Source organism: Capsicum annuum, chromosome 4 (assembly GCF_002878395.1).
Source record: "Capsicum annuum cultivar UCD-10X-F1 chromosome 4, UCD10Xv1.1, whole genome shotgun sequence".
Taxonomy (NCBI): domain Eukaryota; kingdom Viridiplantae; phylum Streptophyta; class Magnoliopsida; order Solanales; family Solanaceae; genus Capsicum; species Capsicum annuum.
The window spans coordinates 187,297,478-187,316,701 of NC_061114.1; the positions used below are offsets into that span (position 1 = coordinate 187,297,478).

At 33.3% G+C, this 19,224-nt stretch overlaps 1 pseudogene; it reads right to left on the reverse strand.

Moving 5' to 3' along the window:
* Positions 1–831: 831 nt before the first annotated feature.
* LOC107868776 overlaps positions 832–19,224 on the reverse strand; it is a 34,172-nt pseudogene continuing 15,779 nt past the window's right edge.

Below are 19,224 nucleotides of genomic sequence, written 5' to 3' on the forward strand. Positions count from 1 at the left end.
TGATCAAGCAGCAATATATTCAGCCTCAGCAGTAGACAAAGCTACTGAGTTTTACTTCTTTGTGGACTAGGTAATCAGATATGATCCTAAGAAGTGTGCCAAACCTTTAGTGCTTTTCCTGTCCACCAAATATCCACCATAATCAGTATCAGATTATCCTATCAAATTAAAGTTACTACCTTTGGGATACCATAAACCAAGATCACTTGTTCCCTTCAAGTATTTGAAGATTCTTTTCAATGATTTTAGATGTGATTCTTTGGGCTTTGCTTGAAACCTAGCACACTGCCCTACACTGAACACAATGTTAGGCCTACTTGCTGTGAGGTACAATAATGACCCTATCATTTCTCTATACATCTTTTGCTCCACAACAGGACCTGTTTCGTCCAAATCAAGCTTTGTGGCAGTGGCAATAGGAGTACTGATCTCTTTTGCCTCTTCCATGGAGAATCTTTTGAGAAGTTTTTTGGCATACTTCTATTGATGGATAATTATCACTGATGTTGACTGCTTTATTTGCAATCCCAAGAAGTAAGTCAGTTCCTCCATAATGCTCATCTCAAATTCACAACTCATAAGTTTGGCAAACTCATGAGTCATGTTCATATTGGTTGAACCAAAAATAATGTAATCCACATATACCTACACAACTAACAAATCCTTTCTATTAGTTTTCAAGAAAAGGGTACTGTCAATTTTACCTTTGGTATGACCATGCCCTAGTAGAAACTTTCACAGTCTCTCATACCAAGCCCTTGGAGCTTGTTTCAACCCATACAAGGCCTTATCCAATTTATATACATGATCAGGAAACTCTTTGCTTTCAAATCAAGGAGGTTGCTTAACATACACCTCCTCTTTGAGAATGCCATTCAAGAATGCACTCTTCACATCCATCTGATAGACAATACAATCCAGATAAGCAGCAAAGGAAACAAGTAATCTTATAGCTTCAAGTCTAGCTACCGGAGTAAAAGTCTCATGAAAGTCAATTCCTTCTTCTTTGTTATATCATTGGACCACTACTCTTGCTTTGTTTCTTCTGATTATTCCATACTCATAAAATTTATTTTTGTACACCCACTTAGTCCCAATTACTGATCTATATTTTGAGAAAGGAACTAAGTGTTATACTTTTCTTCTCTCAAACTGATTTAATTCTTCCTGCATGGCTATGATCCAATAAGCATCAAGCAATGCTTCAATTACCTTTTTTAGTTCAAGCTCTGCTAGGAATGCCTCAAGGGAACACATACTTCTTAATCCAGACATTGTAGTGATCCCAGAGGTGAGGCAAGTGAGAACAGTCTCAATAAGGTGTGATCCTTGATACTTGTATCCTTTTGGGATCAAACTTAGTAAGCTACTAGGATCACTACTGATGTTCTTATCTTGGGTAGTTGGTGGCTTAGTTTCACTTGTCATTGTGCCTTCAGCATCAGTTACCCCTGTTGAGGTACCTCCATGTTTGGTAGCTCCAGTCGATGAACCAGGTTGTGTAACCTGTTCTCATTATCACTTCTTTCCTACAGGTTAGTCTTAACATAGGATTCATCAAAGATCACATGCATGCTTTCTTCAACACAGTTAGTTCTATTGTTTAAAACCCTATAAGCCTTACTATGAAGTGAATAGCCTAAGAAAATTCCCTCATCACTTTTAGCATCAAATTTTCCCGGATTATCCTTTCCATTATTGTGTGAAACATTTACAACCAAAGGTTCAAAAGTGAGAAATGTTAGGTTTTCTTCCTTTTAGTAATTCATAGGGGTTTTTTTCTAACAAAGGTCTGATCATGCATCTATTTATGATATATTCTATAGTACTTATTGCCTCAGCCCAAAAGTTTTTAGAAATATTTGCTGCAAGCATAATTGTTTTAGCCATATCTTCCAAGGGTCTATTTTTCCTTACCACCACTCTATTTTGTTATGGTGTTCTAGGAGCTGAGAAGTTATGATATATACCATTTACTAAACAAAATTCTATGAACTTTACATTCTCATATTCTATACCATGGTCAGATCTTATGGAAACTAATGAAGTGCTCAGTTTCTTTTCAATTTTCTTAATGAAAATTTTTAAGACATCGAAGTCATCTAATTTAGAGGCTAGAAACAATGTCTAGATGAACCTAGAATAATCATCAACAATTACAAAAACATACATTTTTTCACCTATGCTTTAAAGTCTTATGGGTCCACAGAAGTCCATATGAACCAGTTCAAGGTACTTGGTAGCGATAACATGGTTCTTTGACTTAAAAGAAGATCATATCTACTTCCCTCTTACACAGTCACTACATAGCTTTTTTTCCTTGAACTTGGTCTTGGGTAATCCCAATACCATATCTTTGGAGAAAAGTATGTTTAGTTGTTTCATACTTGCATGACCAAGTCTCCTGTGCCAAAGGAGGGGATCATTTTCTATCACACTTTAACAAGTCAACTCAGGTCCTAGTAGTGCCATGATGTCATCTTTGTATACATTTTTGTATCTCCTTGCATTAAGCACAATCTCTTTGGTGTCCATCCTTTTGACTTTAACTCCTGCAGCATTAAAAATAACTTTATTACCTTTGTTACATAGTTGTGAGATGCTCAGCAGGTTATGCCTTAATCCTTCTACAAGATATACATCCTCCAATACTTTTGACTCAGATGAGCCAATTTTTCAAACTCCAATAATGATTCCCTTTTTTCCATCACCAAAAGAAACTCCTCCTCCATCAAATTTGGAGAGTGAAAGGAACTTTTTCTTATCTCCAATTATGTGTCTTGAGCAAGCACTGTCTAAGTACCAGTGCCTTTTGCTTCCTTTCAACTTCTCCTGCAAAAGAAATCAACGGTTAGACTTATGAACCCAGAAATGCTTAGGTCCTATTTTATGAGTGAAAGGATGAATTAAATTTCTTTTAGTCCATTCAGGCAATATGTAGTGCAACCTATTTCTCTGACTAGAACTAGTTTTGTTCTTTTTGATCTTAGAAAATCTGTTAGCTAGGTTTTGACTATTTGATCTGCTTTTAGCACCCACTAGACATTCAGTGGTGGGATGTCCAAGGTTGCCACAGATATAACATAAATCTTTAGGATCATCATAACTTTTGTGGAATCCCAACATTATATTTTCATTGTAATTTCCTTCACTCACTTGTGAATAATTCTTGAGGAGTTTGTCCACCTATTTTCTCTTTTAAGATCAAGTTTTAGTTTAGAAACTTCTTGACTCAACTTATTCATTTTTTTAGTTAAATCATGGCATTCCTATTTGTATTTAAGTAGCTCAAGTTCAACATTTTCTTGTTCTTTACTCACAAACTTTTTTCCATTTTTAGTGAGAATTTGAGAACTTCAGACGTAAGATCATTGTTTGAATTTTCAAGTCTTGCAACCTATTTCTTAAGAGTGCAATTTTCCCTGTCAACTATACTTGTGCAAGCCTTTAAATCAATGAGATCAAATTTGAGACTTGCAAGACTGCTGAACAATTCATCCCTATCAGAAGTTAATTCTTGGAAGTCATCAATCAATGCACTCATCAAGAAAATAAGTTTTGGTTTTGAAAAACAATTGCAGGTTTTCTTTGAGTTCAAGTTTACTTACCTCAAAAGCATCATCTTCTTTAAGTCTGAGTCTCCAAGAGCCATGAATGCAGTTTCATCAACTTCATCTTCATCTGAATCAGATCCCCAGGTTGCTATCATTGCATGTTCCTCATTTCTTTTTCCCTTTTCTTTCAGTTAGTTTTCAGCCTTTCCTTCTTTAATTTTATTTCCCTCTCTGATATTATGATCAGTTTTGCCACACTTGAAGCAACTATTTGGATTGTCATTGGAACATTTTTTACTACTTGTTCCTTTTTTCTTCTTAAATAATTTGTTGAAGTTCTTAGTTATGAAAGCAGCTTGTTCCTTATCAAGTTCAAATCCCTCATCACTATTAGAAGCTTTCGATGCCAAGATTTTCTCTGGAGGTACTTGTTCTTTGGTTCCATCAACTTTCATTTCTAAGTCCTTAAGTTCCCTACTAGTTCATCCAGGGTCATACTTACAAGATCCTTATTTGCCTCCCTAATTGTAGTCACCTTAACATTCCATTTTGATTTAGGCAATACCATTAGTACCTTTTCGACTTGTTCCTCCTCAGAGGTGACCTTTCTTAAGGAAGTCAACTCATTTGTTAAGGTGGTAAGCCTTGTCATGATTTCATGTAGGGTTTCATTTTTCTTTATTTTAAATGCCTCCTACTTAGTGAAAAAAAGAGAAATCCTAAATTTTCTTACTTGAGAGGTACCTTCATGAGCATTCACCAGTGCATCCCAAATTTGCTTAGTAGTAGTGTAGGTTGATACCCTATTGTATTCAGCAGGTCCTAATCCATAGACCAAGATGTTCTTGGTCATAGCATTTTTCTTCAAGGCCAATAAGTCATCAGGAATAAATTCACTCCTTACATTCTTGACTGGTTCACTATCAACCAACTTCATTGGAATAGTGGGACCATCAGTAATCCTATCTCATAATTCATAGTCTTCACCTTTGATTAACATCTCCAACCATGTTTTGCACCAGATAAAGTGAAAGTTATTAAAGAGTGGAGGTCTAGTAGTTGATTGACCTTCACTGTGACTAGTAGGAGGTGCAAAATTTATCATTGATTTTTTCTTAGTTGCTAGCCTTATTTAAGACAACCTCGCTTTGATACCACTTGTAAGAGTGTGTGCCCTACTAATTTTAATATTTTACTCTATTGGTTGTCTATCTGTGGAACAAGTAAGTAAACGTGGTTCACAGAAGTAAAAGCTGAACACAATGTTTATGCATAGAAAACGCCCCGCTAAAGAAAGGTGTAAAAAACCATGACTTGTACCTCTATAGGGTTTAACCCAAACTTCAATATAACTCTTGATCCTCAACAATCAACAATATTACATGACTTCTTGTAAAACTAGGAATTAAAACTTCTAACTCCTATGCTACAAAAACACAAATCTTTCCTAGATAAGTGTTCCCAAGTCTTCGAGTTTCATAACTTGAAGACACAACTCCTAACTCAGTTTATAGATCACTGAGACTAGAACAATGACTCATTACAACTCAAAGAACCTACCTACTACAATCAGTCTAAGACTTACAAAGTAAAGGACCAGGTTGTTCTTCAAGTAAGTAAACTGTTTTACTGATTGTTGGTTATCTTATCAGTGCATGAGTGAAAACTTTCAATCTCATTTTTTGTATTTAAGTCAACACCTGATGGAGTCCTTTAGTTGATGTACTCTTCTATATTCAATAGGACCTCCAGGTAGTTTCACTCTTTTTGTTGATGCCGCCTCTCTCTTTTTTAGATTAAGTAGAACTCTTCTCCTTTATCTCGTAGAACTCCTTGATCAACTCAACTTCTGAATGATGAAATTATCTTTTCCTTAATAGTAGCATTTGAAACAAATCTGAGTTTCCTTGCTTATCCACTCTTATCCTAATGCACTGTCCACCTTGTAATAATTTCAACATACAGCTTAGTTGACAGTAGTAGTGTCACTTGTGTGGAACAACTTGCACAACATGTTTCATTCAATACGTCCATCATCAAAACATCACTTTCCCTAACAAATTCCCCTTTTTTGAACAGTGTCTGAATCATATTGATATTACTATATGAATAGTTGTTTTTACTAATAAAGGAAGGGTAGAACAAATATTCCTTTGGAGAAAAACTATGAAATTATTCTAAAAAAATCAATGGCATCTTACTAGATACAAAAAAGAGAGAACTGTTTATTAAAAAAAAACAAAGAGAGAGAAAAAGAATTATGGATTGGTTGAATTAGGAGAAATTAAGGGAAAGAGAAAATAATTGAGGATTGGTACAATAAATTTGGAGAAATTATAGGAAAGAAATACTTACCCTTATTTGGTTAGCTGTTTTACTCTCTCTTTTTTTAATTTATTCTATATATTTTATTAAATTTTTATTGGTAGATTTAGTAAAATGAAAACTATTGATAATTTTTGTAATATTGACTCGTAAATAGTATATGTCACGACCCGAACCGAGATCCTGGCCACGATGGGCATCCTGAACCATAAAGTTCCCAGCGCCCTTTTCTATCTGGCAATTATGCACACTATTCATATACTATAAAGAAATGCGGAAAAGATAATAAAACAGAAACATGGTCGTTTTATTACTTCAACTGAATAATACAAATTTTAATTCATAAACCTTCGAAAACACATGACACATTTCTGCAAAATCTCTACTAACTGAAAGTCAATATCTGCCTAAAAATGGGGACAAGGCCTACAGTCGAACCATGAATTATAATCAAATAATATTATCTCCATAGACATGTCCTTCCAAAATAAAGGAGGCTCACCAACTGTAAACTTCTAACAAATCAATCTACGGCTTAGCAGGACCCAGGGACTGTACCTCAAATCAAATATAGGAGGTCAATACAAATATACTGGTATGCAGAAAAATCCAATAACAAATTACTGGTATATAAAGTAAGTGAGAGCATTTCATGAAAAGTATGCCATCATAAAACATTTGAAAATCAATGGGCATAATAAATAGGCTTTTAAATCATTTCTGTAAATCACAACTCAACATCTTTGTCTTAGTTCTGAGCTAGGTGGTACTCTCTAAAAGTCTAATATTCTACGGGCTATATGGAATTCGCCCTTGACTTGGTGGCCAAGCCCTCAACCCAAATTTGCCACAAAGCTTGGAGTTTTAAATTCTGATACGCTACAGGGCACTAGGCCAGCGTACAATCCCTCGTAGTGACATAATAATCTATATCGACAAAACACAGTTTCGGGCAATGAGTTTTCAGAACTCGTGCCTTATTCGAGTAACCACCTAATATCTCTTAAGTTCATTTTTAACCTTTTCTGAACATGTATCTTTCAAAACTCAAATTTTGAAAATATAATTGAAATCTGGCTTTTATTCTATTCCAAGTCTGTTATGGCATTATCTGATTTTGGTATTGTCATACCAAGACTTGTAAGTCATAAGTCTAAGCCATATCATAATATTATCACAGTTCTTACATTTAAAACAATGTTCAGACCACCAAAACATTCAAACAAAATAAGAGGACTCATATTTCAAAATATATATTAAACTACGCAAAGACTCTCTTTTCAATATTTAAACCAATGGTGGTCAATTTCTCAAAACAATATGCAATTTCTTCGATTATTATGTTTTGCATTTGAAAAAAAGAAAAGAAAATATCCCTCTCTTCAATTCATAAACAACATAAAGTTTATAATTGATAGTAAAACCCTTGGCCCATTCTTTAAATCGTGCAATTGAATAACCCTTAACTTGAAAATCAAAAAGGTACAGAATAAGAGAGGGAAATTTGTTCTTCATGCTCTCAGTTCATACTTCAAAACTGAAAACACATTTATACACATTTATACATATACACGAGTAAAGTTTGAATTCAACATAAGGCCTCAAGACCAAAATCATGTATCATCGGAAGGATTTACAATGCTTACTTTTTAATGTAATTCAAGTTGTTCATGAAAACATGATTTCTCAACATTCAAAACATTAATATAATGATTTAGCCATGTCTATGTAGTTTAGGAAAGCCCTACATACATTAATTGATGAAGAATTCATGAAAAAGTTGATCCCTAGAGCTTGAATGTTTAATCCTAAGTTTTTTTGAAAGATGAACTCGTGATTTAAGAGAGTTAAAACGTTACTAATGGCCCTAATTTCATCTATAGATGTTTAGGGATGGTTTTGGAACGTAAAAATACTTGGTTTCCCTTGAAATAACTTAAAAGGGAGTTCATACACCATAGAACATAGGGTTTGCGGTGCAAACCCCATGATAAAACTTAAGGTTTGTGTTGCACAACCTATGGCAAACATTAAAGTTTGCAGCACCTAAGCCATCACCGATCCTAGACAGTGTCTCATTCAAATACTCATAACTTTTGACTTCGGACTCAAATTAACGAACGGTCAGAGGCGTTGGAAAGAAGACTCGAAGATCTTTCATTTGATATATAGTACGCCCTCTAACTCATCATATTATATATGTAATAGTCGATGGAATTTGACATAAGTTGAAACATTAACTAAAACTTAATTGATAGGAAAGTTTTCAACTCGTCTTTGAGTTAGAGAATTTTTTGTGACCTCAATTCCTATTCAAAGGTATTACCACACTATAGAATTGATCAACACACATATATTACTGGGAATCATTTGGTTTGGGTCTGTACACGTAGGAACAACATTTTAACTTCTAGACCAAATGTGAGGGGTGTTTCATTATCTCCCCCTAGGGATAATTCATCCCCGAATAATGGGTACGGATTTGTTAAAGTTCTACAAGTATTTAATAAGGAATGTAACTTTGCATTGAACATTTTTTCTCAACAAGATATACAAAGGAATCAAAACAGCTTCATGATAACCCCCAGTAAAATGCATAAGCATGACGCATGAGGTAGTAAAACTTTACATAGGGATGGCTTTGCACCCGAGTTATGTTAATCATAATCATCACCACACAAGGCATGAGTATATTTGGTGATCATGTAACACCCTACATCTTTCAAACTAAAAATTTACCTGTTGTTCTTGTGTGCGTAAACTCTAAAGAAATGATTTCCAAGTGATTATAAGTGTCATGATTATTATCCTCGTGTTTGAAGTGCTTTTGAGGTGAAGAGTGCTCATAGGAATCACTTAGAGAAAAGTTGAGCTAAGAACCTTTGATTTGGCTAAATCCTTGTACTCGATTTTATAAGAGTATACTTTGAACATGTATAACTTTTGATAAACGTAGTTGAAGCTAAATACCCACATAATTGAAGATAATTGAACCAGATTTCCAACGATACCAATTTTGCCTAAATCCGATACCCGAGCAAAAAGTTATGATTATTTTCGTTAGAACCAGTAGTTGCGTGTTATAAGCATGATACACATGCTCCATTTCACCCCTATAGGGGCGTGTGATAGAGAATATGATGCACTCTCTATTTCAGCGCTTCAGAGCATGCGACGTATGCTCCATTTCTCCTCTTATTTTCCAGTTTCTGAATCTACTTAATTGGGGGCAATTAGTACATTTATCTCACCCAAAAACCATTCAAAACACAAGATTTGAGCCCCTAAGAGAATTTTGCATCATTATTCTCTTCTATTCACTTCAAGAAAACCCTAGAGCCCCAAAGATCAAGAATCAAACTCTTAAGTCAAGAATTCCAAGAAACTAATCTAGATTCGGGTTGTTATTCTTTGAACTAAGTAATCTAATGTACGTGGGATTATCCCAAACCCCATGCGCATTGATTTTGGGTTATCAAATTAGTTTTAAAGAATATATATTTGTATATACAAAATTGTTTCAAGATCATTGATAAACTTGCATTGAAATTATTACATCTTGACGAAGTGTTATGAAAATTATGGTATGAAACCCCTAATCTTGAATTGTTTTTAGTGTGACATGATGGTGATTAAATTTTGAACTTAAATGAGAGCATGGTATATGTGATTCCCTCTTTTACTATGAAATTATATCGAATTTACATTTTGGGAAAGGATTACGCAAAATTGTTAAATGTTGAGCCTATTATGTATAGATTTCACCATTTTCATGAGATAATGGAAGAGTACTTTACTTGTTTTATGATGATCATGATTATATTTTAAAATGTCTTGAAAGTGATTGAAAAGGGTGACCCCCATATAATAAGTATTGAAAATGGTTGATTTGTTTCAACTAATTTGAAATATGAATATTTGTTCAAATTATAGAGCTTTTGGGTTGTTAATAAAGCTCTTCTAAAATAAGATAAGGGCAGTAGATATATTGTGACATGACTTGCAGGTCGGGGTATGAAAATACCAAATTTTTTATGTGCTCGAATGATATTAAGAAAGAAAGAATGATTCAAAGAAGAGTTGGTTTAAAGGATCTAAAATTGGGCTTAAGAGAATTAGATGGTTACCCCAAGAAGGCATGATCCATACAGTTCATTCCCCTAGAACATGACTTTATGACACAAGTTTATGTTGTCCAAAAAGGGAGATTGTATGTTGGTGAAGGCCCTGTGGCATAGTAGATAAGTAGATACTCCAACACTTGCAGCAAGCTTGGGTTGGGGGTTGGCCACCAAGTCAAGGACTGATTCCATACAGCCCATGGAATAGCAGAGTTATAGGGTGTGCCATCTTGCTCAGAAGTAAGATAAAGAGTTGAGTCATGAATTGCAAAATATGTTTGAAAGTTTTAAATTATGCTCATGTGTTTTTCAAGTATTTTATGATGACATGTGATTTATGAATTATTCTTACCTATGTTTTGTATAAATGTATATTTTTTTGACTGTTCTACGAACCAATACATTTGTATTGGCCCCTATATTTCAGGGTCTAAGGCTTAGTCCAGAGGTCCCGCTAAGTCGTAGATTTATCAGACAGAAGTGTGCAGTTGGTAAGCCTTCTTTATTTCGAAAGACTTATTTTTAGAACATTGTTATTTCATTTTGGTTTTAGGTCCGACTGGGTCCTTGTCACAGTTTCAGACAAGTTGTTAATTTCTGATGTATTCGAGATTTCGCAAACTGAAATAGATGTTGTCTAGATATTTATGGATTTCATTTTGTATTGTTAATTGAAATCAGGACATAACTATGATTGTATTTTCTTAATTTCGACATCTTTTCTTTATTGTTTGTGAATGGTGTTCAGGAGTACCAGATAGAAAGTGGCGCCGAGACTTTATGGTTCGGGATATTTGTCGCGGCTAAGGTCTTGGCTTGGATTGTGATAGATCATAGGCCTGATTTACATCGGTACTAATCATGAAATAAGATTATGTAGAAAACAAGAAATCGAAGCATTCTCCACCTTACACGATACAAAGAATGGACCTTAAACATAGGGACGCTAATAACCTATGCCCCAAATAATAATTAAATAACATACTACATTATCTCCAACCTATAATTCTCCCCTGAGCCATCTAACCACAAGAGTTTGAGCCCCACAGCAAAATACTTCTATGTTGAAGCCTAGCCTGGAGTAAAAATGTGCTAACTCAAATTACGGGACCCTATGCACTACATCAAATTAAGAAATCACCTCTCCTCATCACTATGATCCAATAACCTCAAGTCTTAATTCAAGGAGTACTAACCATATGGCACATTGGTTTGTGTTTTTATCAATCACAACATTAAAGCCTATCATTACTACTCTCACTTCATGGATCTCCCCACTAAGACGAGCAAATTCTATCACTCTCACAAAGATTTTCGCCACATATCTCCTTCCTAACTATTTCATGTAATGAAAGTTTATCTCATTTTCCCCCCTTCTCCTATAACCTTAGATCAACAAAATCACTTAAAACTTTTCAACTTTAAGAACATCTACTCCCCTACCTAACATATTACTACACTTTCATAACCACAATCATACTTACATATGGAGGGTCAGTAAAGGACCAGAGCATAAGCATCATGAAAGGGAGTAATACTATTTGGTTGTAACAGATACTTATTGCACTACTCAAGGAGGGACATGACGTGAAGATACGATAGAATAGACATGAAGTGCTTCAGATTTCAAATGTCTGGATCATTAGTTGAGAGACGCGCTAGCATAAACACAACATAACTTGAGTCGTACAATATTTGGCCGAAATTCATATAGCCATGGCATAGACAAGGATTTCTACTTGGAGCTATTGCTAATCATTTTCAGAGCTGAGATAGTCATGATTTTGCATAAACTTTATCACTTTGGGCTAAACTTGACGTAAAATGATTCGGTAACATATAGAAGGTATAGTTTCTTAGAACCATACATTATGTAAGACATGAATTATTTTTTTGATCATGAGACACATAACATAGATCTTGGATACTTGGAATATTGGATCACTGAGGGACATTATTACTTGTAGTTTGGAGGTCGGGACATGACATGAGTTACATAGAGTGCTAAAAACTTAGACATTGGTAGGACTGTAATACATAAGACATTGGTAGGTGTCCATTCAAATCAAAGTAGGAGGAGCTTGCTTGAATAGGGATTGATTTATCAGGATTCTTACTTTAAACATGACACCACAAGAAAATTCGAGAATTACTTTATTCCATCATCTTCCCTTAGATCAAAGTCACGCTCCTAAACTTACAGACATAACCTCACATCAAAACCTATAGCCACAATTCTCAACACAAAAGAAACATCACCATATACTTAAACTCTAAACTCTCCCAGGTGAACTATACTATGAAGGCCTTGCTTTCCTGAAATGCTACTTATAACTTTCGCTAGCATCTATAGCCATCACCCTAAAACTCACACTCACGTGAGCATACATATCGACACACCTTATCACATAACAATTTATTCTCCATCACTTAACATAGTCTCATTAAAACTCTAATCGCATAACATATAACTTAACAAAATTTTTAAAACCATACAAAGGCACATACTTCCTACCTATATTTCCTCAATTCAACTCTAAAGTATAACATATAGGGATGGCAATGGTGCAGTGCGGATTTTTTTTAAACCTGCAAATTTTAAAACCTCACTGCACCTCATTGCATCACCTTTAAACCTGCATAAAACCGCCCCACAATCATACCCGCACATACCCGCCCCGCCCCGCCCCATTTTTTGTTATTTTTGTTTTTTTGTATTTTTAAAAAATTCATAACTCCATTGAAAATCATAATATTTCTAAATCGACAACTAGAAAATAATAACAAATAATTTCTATTATATTTTTCACTAAGAAATTGTCAAAAAGTATCAAGTGTACAAGTAATAATCAAATATCATATATTTTTAAAATGAATAGAGATATTAAAAAGCTATAAAATTATTTATTTGTAGTGTTATACATGTCATTTTGAGTATCATAAAATTTTAAGTAAAGAATGCATATAATTTTAGGTATATTCACGAATATAATACTAATTTTTAGCTTTTTAAATTTAAGCCCACATATACCCGCAACCCGCACCATTTAAAAAAAAACTTACTTTAACCCTTACCACCCCACATAGCTTAAAACCCACACCGCCCCGTATAGCTTAAAACCAGCATTTCTCCGCACCCACACCGCCCCATGGCCATCCCTAATACTATACAACCATTCTATAGACTTCTTCATACTACAAAATTCAAAAATGTGATCTAGGTACACGTGATACTCACACACATCAAACCTTATCTAACAACATGCTACCTCGGGGTTCAACTTATTCTTATATACTCACGCTCTTATCTATTTAATGATTCAACCGCAATTCATCATTTTACTCTTGTTCTCATGTATACATATACATCACAATTGTCCACTCATTATTCCACAATTTGTCAATCTAGGTTATTGCACACATCAAGTTAAGCCTACTACTTACTCCCACAAAATATACATCATTAATCTTAAGCTACTATCCTTTTTACCACAACCCATATCTAAACTTCAAGCCTATAGTCTACAATCAATCATGTACCACCCATGAAGCATGCCACATACTATACTAGTCCATCAAATCGGTAAATCAACTCAAAATACTTCATTTCATTTAACCACTACCTACAATCACACCCCCTCTGCGACATTACTACTAGACCTCAAAATTTACTACATACCTTCTCACATATAGTACAAGTTTACAACTCCTAGAGTAAAAACAATCAAAGGGACGAGTAAAGTCATAACAGGGATAGTCGATCTTAATCATATAACATAACCCATTATGATCTTATCAACACATTCCACTACCCCACTTCATATTTACTTACCCATACATACATACCTACTTCTTTCAAATTCCATATACACCAATGAGTCTCTACCCATTACTTTTTGACTAATCTATCTCTTTCTATTCACTACCTATAACTGATTTCTATAACCAACATAAATATCCACTCTAGGCTCCTTTCCTAATTTTAATAAATAATTATCATAGCCAAACAGTTCCTTCATAGACTACCATATAATCTATAAATCTTGCTACAATAATATCCAACCACGAAAATAAGGAAAAATCACCCCTCAATTAGGTTATACAACTAAAACCACTTATTTATGCAAAAGTCCCCCTCACTCTGAATACTAACCTTGTGACTTTATATTATCAACTTGTAGACCATCTCACTACCAATAAGTCATGACACCATAAAATATACTATTACTTGAATAGAAATATAGTTCCAACATTGTGCTACACATCATTACTCTTATGCATGATATCTACAATAGAATTTTAATAGGGGGATTGAATACATTTTGTACCTCAGGCTGAAAAGCTCGATTTAGTCTGAATAAAGGTATACACTCAAATTGATACACCTGAAAGAACTAATGGACTCCTCTCAAGTCCTTGTGTTATCTCATAACTTAATGGATAACTCAATAAGAGAGAACCATATCGCTGGGGGAGCTAGACTCTTAGACTTGTATCGTGTTGACAATGAGGCATGGCCTATGAAATTAGAATAAGGAAGGAATTTGGATAACTTTCTTATGGACGACGCTATAGCACGAACTAGAGTATGAAAGAATAAGAAACAACTCCTAAATACCCAGTAGCCTCCTAATTATAAGTGTGGTGCACAACATACCCATAAGCAAGATTCTACTATACATGATTTCGCAGACCCCTGGGAAAAAGAACCGTGATCTGATACCAAGTTTTTCATAAATCGAACCGAGGCCCTAGCCACGACGGGCATCTTGAGCCATGAAGGTCCTAGTGCCATTTTCTATCTGGGAATTGTGTACACCATTCATATACTCTGAAGAAATGCTGAAAAGATAATAAAAAGGAAACATGGTCATTTTCTTATTTCAATTGAACAATAAAAAATTTAATTCATAAGCCTTCAAGAACACATGACACCTGTCTACGCAACTAAAAGTCAACATCTGTCTGAAAATTATGATAAGGCCTCTAGTTGGACCGTAAACTGAAATCAATTAATATTTTTTACGTAGACACTACTTTCAAAAATAATGGAGGCTCGCCAATAGCAAAATTATGATAGATCAATCTACAGCTCAGTGGGACCTCGGGACTGTGCCTCAAATCCTAAAATATAGAAGGTCAATACAAATATACTGGTATGCAGAATAATCCAAAAATAAAATACTGGTATTTAAAGTAAGTGAGAGCATTTCATGAAAAGTATGCCATCATAAAATATTTGAAAATCCATGGGCATAATAAATAGGCTTTTAAAATATTTCTGTAAATCTCAACTCAACATCTTTGTCTTAGTTCTAAGCTAGGGGGTACACCGTATAAGTTTGATATTCCACGGGCTATATGAAATTCGCTCTTGACTCGGCCACCAAGACCCCAACCTATGTTTGCCGCAAGGGATGGAGCTTCTCATTCTGATACGCCACAGGGCACTAGGCCAGCGTATAATCCCCCTTGGGGACATAATAACCCGTATTGGAAAAATATGATTTTGGGCAAAGAGTTTTCTGAACTCGTTCCTTCTTCGGGTAAACACCTAACATCTTTTAAGCCCATTTTTAACCTTTTCTGAATATGCATCTTTCAAAACTCAAATTCTAAAAATCTAATCAAAATTTGGCTTCTATTTTGTTCTAAGCCTATTATTGCATTATCTGAAATTGTCATACCAAGATGTGCAAGTCATAAGTTTAAGCCATATCATAATCGTATCATAGTTCTTTCATTAAAAATAATGTTCATACCACAAAACATTCAAATAATACAAGAGGACTTATATTTCGAAACATATGCCAAACTATGCAATGACTCTCTCTTTTTAACATTTCAACCAATGGTGGTCAATTTCTCAAAATGATCACGTAATTCCTTCAATTATTATGTTTTGTATTTAAACACAAGAAAACATCCCTCTCTTCAATTCCCAACCAACATAAAGTTCATATTTGATAGTAAAACCGTTGGCTCATGCTTTAAATCATGAAATTGAATAACCCTTAACTGTGAAATCAAAAAGGTACATAATGGGGGAGGGAAGTTCATTCTTCATGCTCTCGATTCATACTTCAAAACTGAAAATAGATTTATACATAGATACGAGTAAAGTTTGAATTCAACGTAAGGCCTTAAGACCAAAATCATATATCATTAGAAGGATTTACAATGCTTACATTTTAATATAATTTAAGATCTTCATGAAAACATGATTTGTCAACATTCAAAATATTAATATAATGATTTATCCATGCTCATGTTGTTTAGGAAAGCCCTACGAACCTTAATCGATGAAGAATTCGAGAAAAAGGTTGATCCCTTAAGCTTGAATATTTAACCCTAAGTTGGTTTTCTCATATTGTATTTTTTGAAGATTAACTGGTGATTTAAGAGAGTTAAAACATTACTAATGACTCTAATTTCTTCTATTGATGTTTAGGGATAGTTTTGGAATTTAAAAAGACTTGATTTCCCTTGAAATAACTCAAAACGGAGTTGATACACCGCAGACCATAGGGTTTGAGGCCCAAACCCCATGGAAATCCTTAAGTTTTGCGTCGTAAACCTATGGCAAAAATTAAAGTTTGCAGTACCTAAGCCATCACTAAGCCTGGACAGTGTCTCATTCAAACACTTATAACTTTTGACTCTAGACTCTAATTAATGAACCGTCAGATATGTTGAAAAGAAGACTTGAAGACCTTTCATTTCATATAGTAGGCCCTCTAACTCTTCATATTCTAGGAGTAATAGGTGATGGAATTTGACCAGAGTTGAAACATCCACTAAAATTAATCGATAGAAAAGTTTTCACGTCTTTGAGTTAGGGAATTTTTTGTTACCTCAATTCCTATTCAAAGGTATTCCCACACTATAAAATTGATCACCACACATATATTAATAAGGAATCATTTAGTTCGGGTCTATACGAGTAGGAACTACGTTTTAAATTCTAGCCCGAAGATGCGGGGTGTTACATTATATTTATACGATTTGCCCATAAAATAATATACAACCTTTCATCAATGGATGACCGATTTGGACCACTATAATTTGAGCCTATTATAAGTTAAGCTTGTATAGTTGGCCCAATGCCATTACGCCTGCTCTATACGTTAGTGTCGAAAATAAATGATTACTCGAAGGTAAAAATTATCTTAAATATACTTATTAGGTTGTTTATTGCAAATTATAGCAGCATTTTCCAGTAATTATTGAATTAAAGAAATTACTGCAAGTTATAGCAATGTTAAAAAATTAATATTTTCTAAATAATAGCAAATCATTTTTTTAAGTAATATTCACATTATCTCTTTATTTATAGCCTTTTATATTTATTTCTCTTTATTAAATCTTTTGATAATTATGGAAAGTGTTAATATTGGTATCAATAACCATCTCTGCTTTTAATTTTATTGATTAAGTTTAAAAAATCTGTTCTTAAATTAAGGAGCAAAATATGGTAAAGATATTATTTTATATTGATACACGATACTTGATTTTTTTTAACTTTATTAATTAAGTTACTATTTCAAAACATACATGATTTTTCATTGTAACTTTACTGATAAAAAATTTTGTAATCATTAATTTACTCTCTTTACCAAAAATTAATTTTTCTTCTCTTAGTTTTCACTAAACGATATATGTCTTGCGTGTGAAGCTGGGTTTCCCATCATATATTTCTTCTTTGGAATTCAAAGTTACTTCAATTTGAGTGAGTATATAAATTGAACAAAATATTTTTTTTAGAATTTTCATGTATGAAACTAGTATAAAATCAATATGAAATATCAATATTTCGCTCAAGGTTTACAAAATAGTTTCTTACATGTTATATTTACATGGAATGAGTATAATGATTGTAGAAGTTGGTTTAGAAATCGAGTTTCACCGAATAGTATATGTTATTATTTATTTTAGTGTATGAAATAAATATACAAACTTATATTTTTTGAATTATGATATTCTAATTAGGTGATATCAATATACATAGTCATTTCATTGCTACATGAAGTAGATAAATTATCTACAAAGTTCTCAATAACACATGTTGGCAAAAACCCAATCTTTGAAGCAATACATTACCTGATGCCTAAAATATCATACTACATATTAAATAAATTCACTGCTTCTGATATCAATTTAGATATCATTTTCACAATGTGAAACAACTAATCACGTCATGAAGTATCTTTTTAAATACTTTTTCATAAAATACGAAAAAACTAATCACATTATATGGGACATCTATATATATATATACCTTTTTCTTACAATAGTAATCTATATACCTCTTGAATACAGCATAACACAATACAACACAACACAACACAACACAACACAATACAACACAACACAATACAATACAATACAATACAATGCGTATCTTAATGATAAAATAAAAATAACTAATCACATCATGTTTAATGGTTGAATTTGTAGCTCATCTATATCTGAATGATTATTGCTTTGGCCCCAAGCAATTATTTGAATATAGATCTATTATATCCTAAATTTCTTTAGTTGAATGTAAATTATTTTCATCGACAATGAATTCGATATCACACTATTACATCCATAGTCATATCCCTCAATGTTATACATAATGGATACTTGATGAAGAAATTTCTATTTAGCTTTCTTGATTCAAATATACCTACACACCAATATGCAATCACATTGATCAGGTCATTTTATTGTGTTTTTGAATAATAAATATTTTTTTTGAATTTGAAACTTGCATATGCACTTTTTAAAATCAATACAAAACAAATAAAATATAATCAAATCAACATAATTTTATGTATGGAATTTGAAGAATTTAAATATTGAAAAAGATTGAAATTATATGTGACATTCCAGCTTCCTGTATATTGTATCATGATTGAATGTAAATTGTCATCATTCATATTATGAAAAAATTGCTCTGTCTTTTTCATTTTTTTCATTTTGAATAACTTCAACTTCAATTAAAATGCTTAATAGAGTATTATAATAAAATTTCTCATCATAAATACCAAAATTATTTGAGAGATTATGATTAAAAATATAAAAGAATACCCGTGATATCCTATCTGCCTGCATGTTGTAGAATGATTGAATGTAAATTATCACCCTCCATGTTTTCACACAATCAGTCCATTGATTTCAATTTTTTTCATTGAATAACTGCAATTTTAATTAAAATACTTTAGTTAGTATGTTAATCC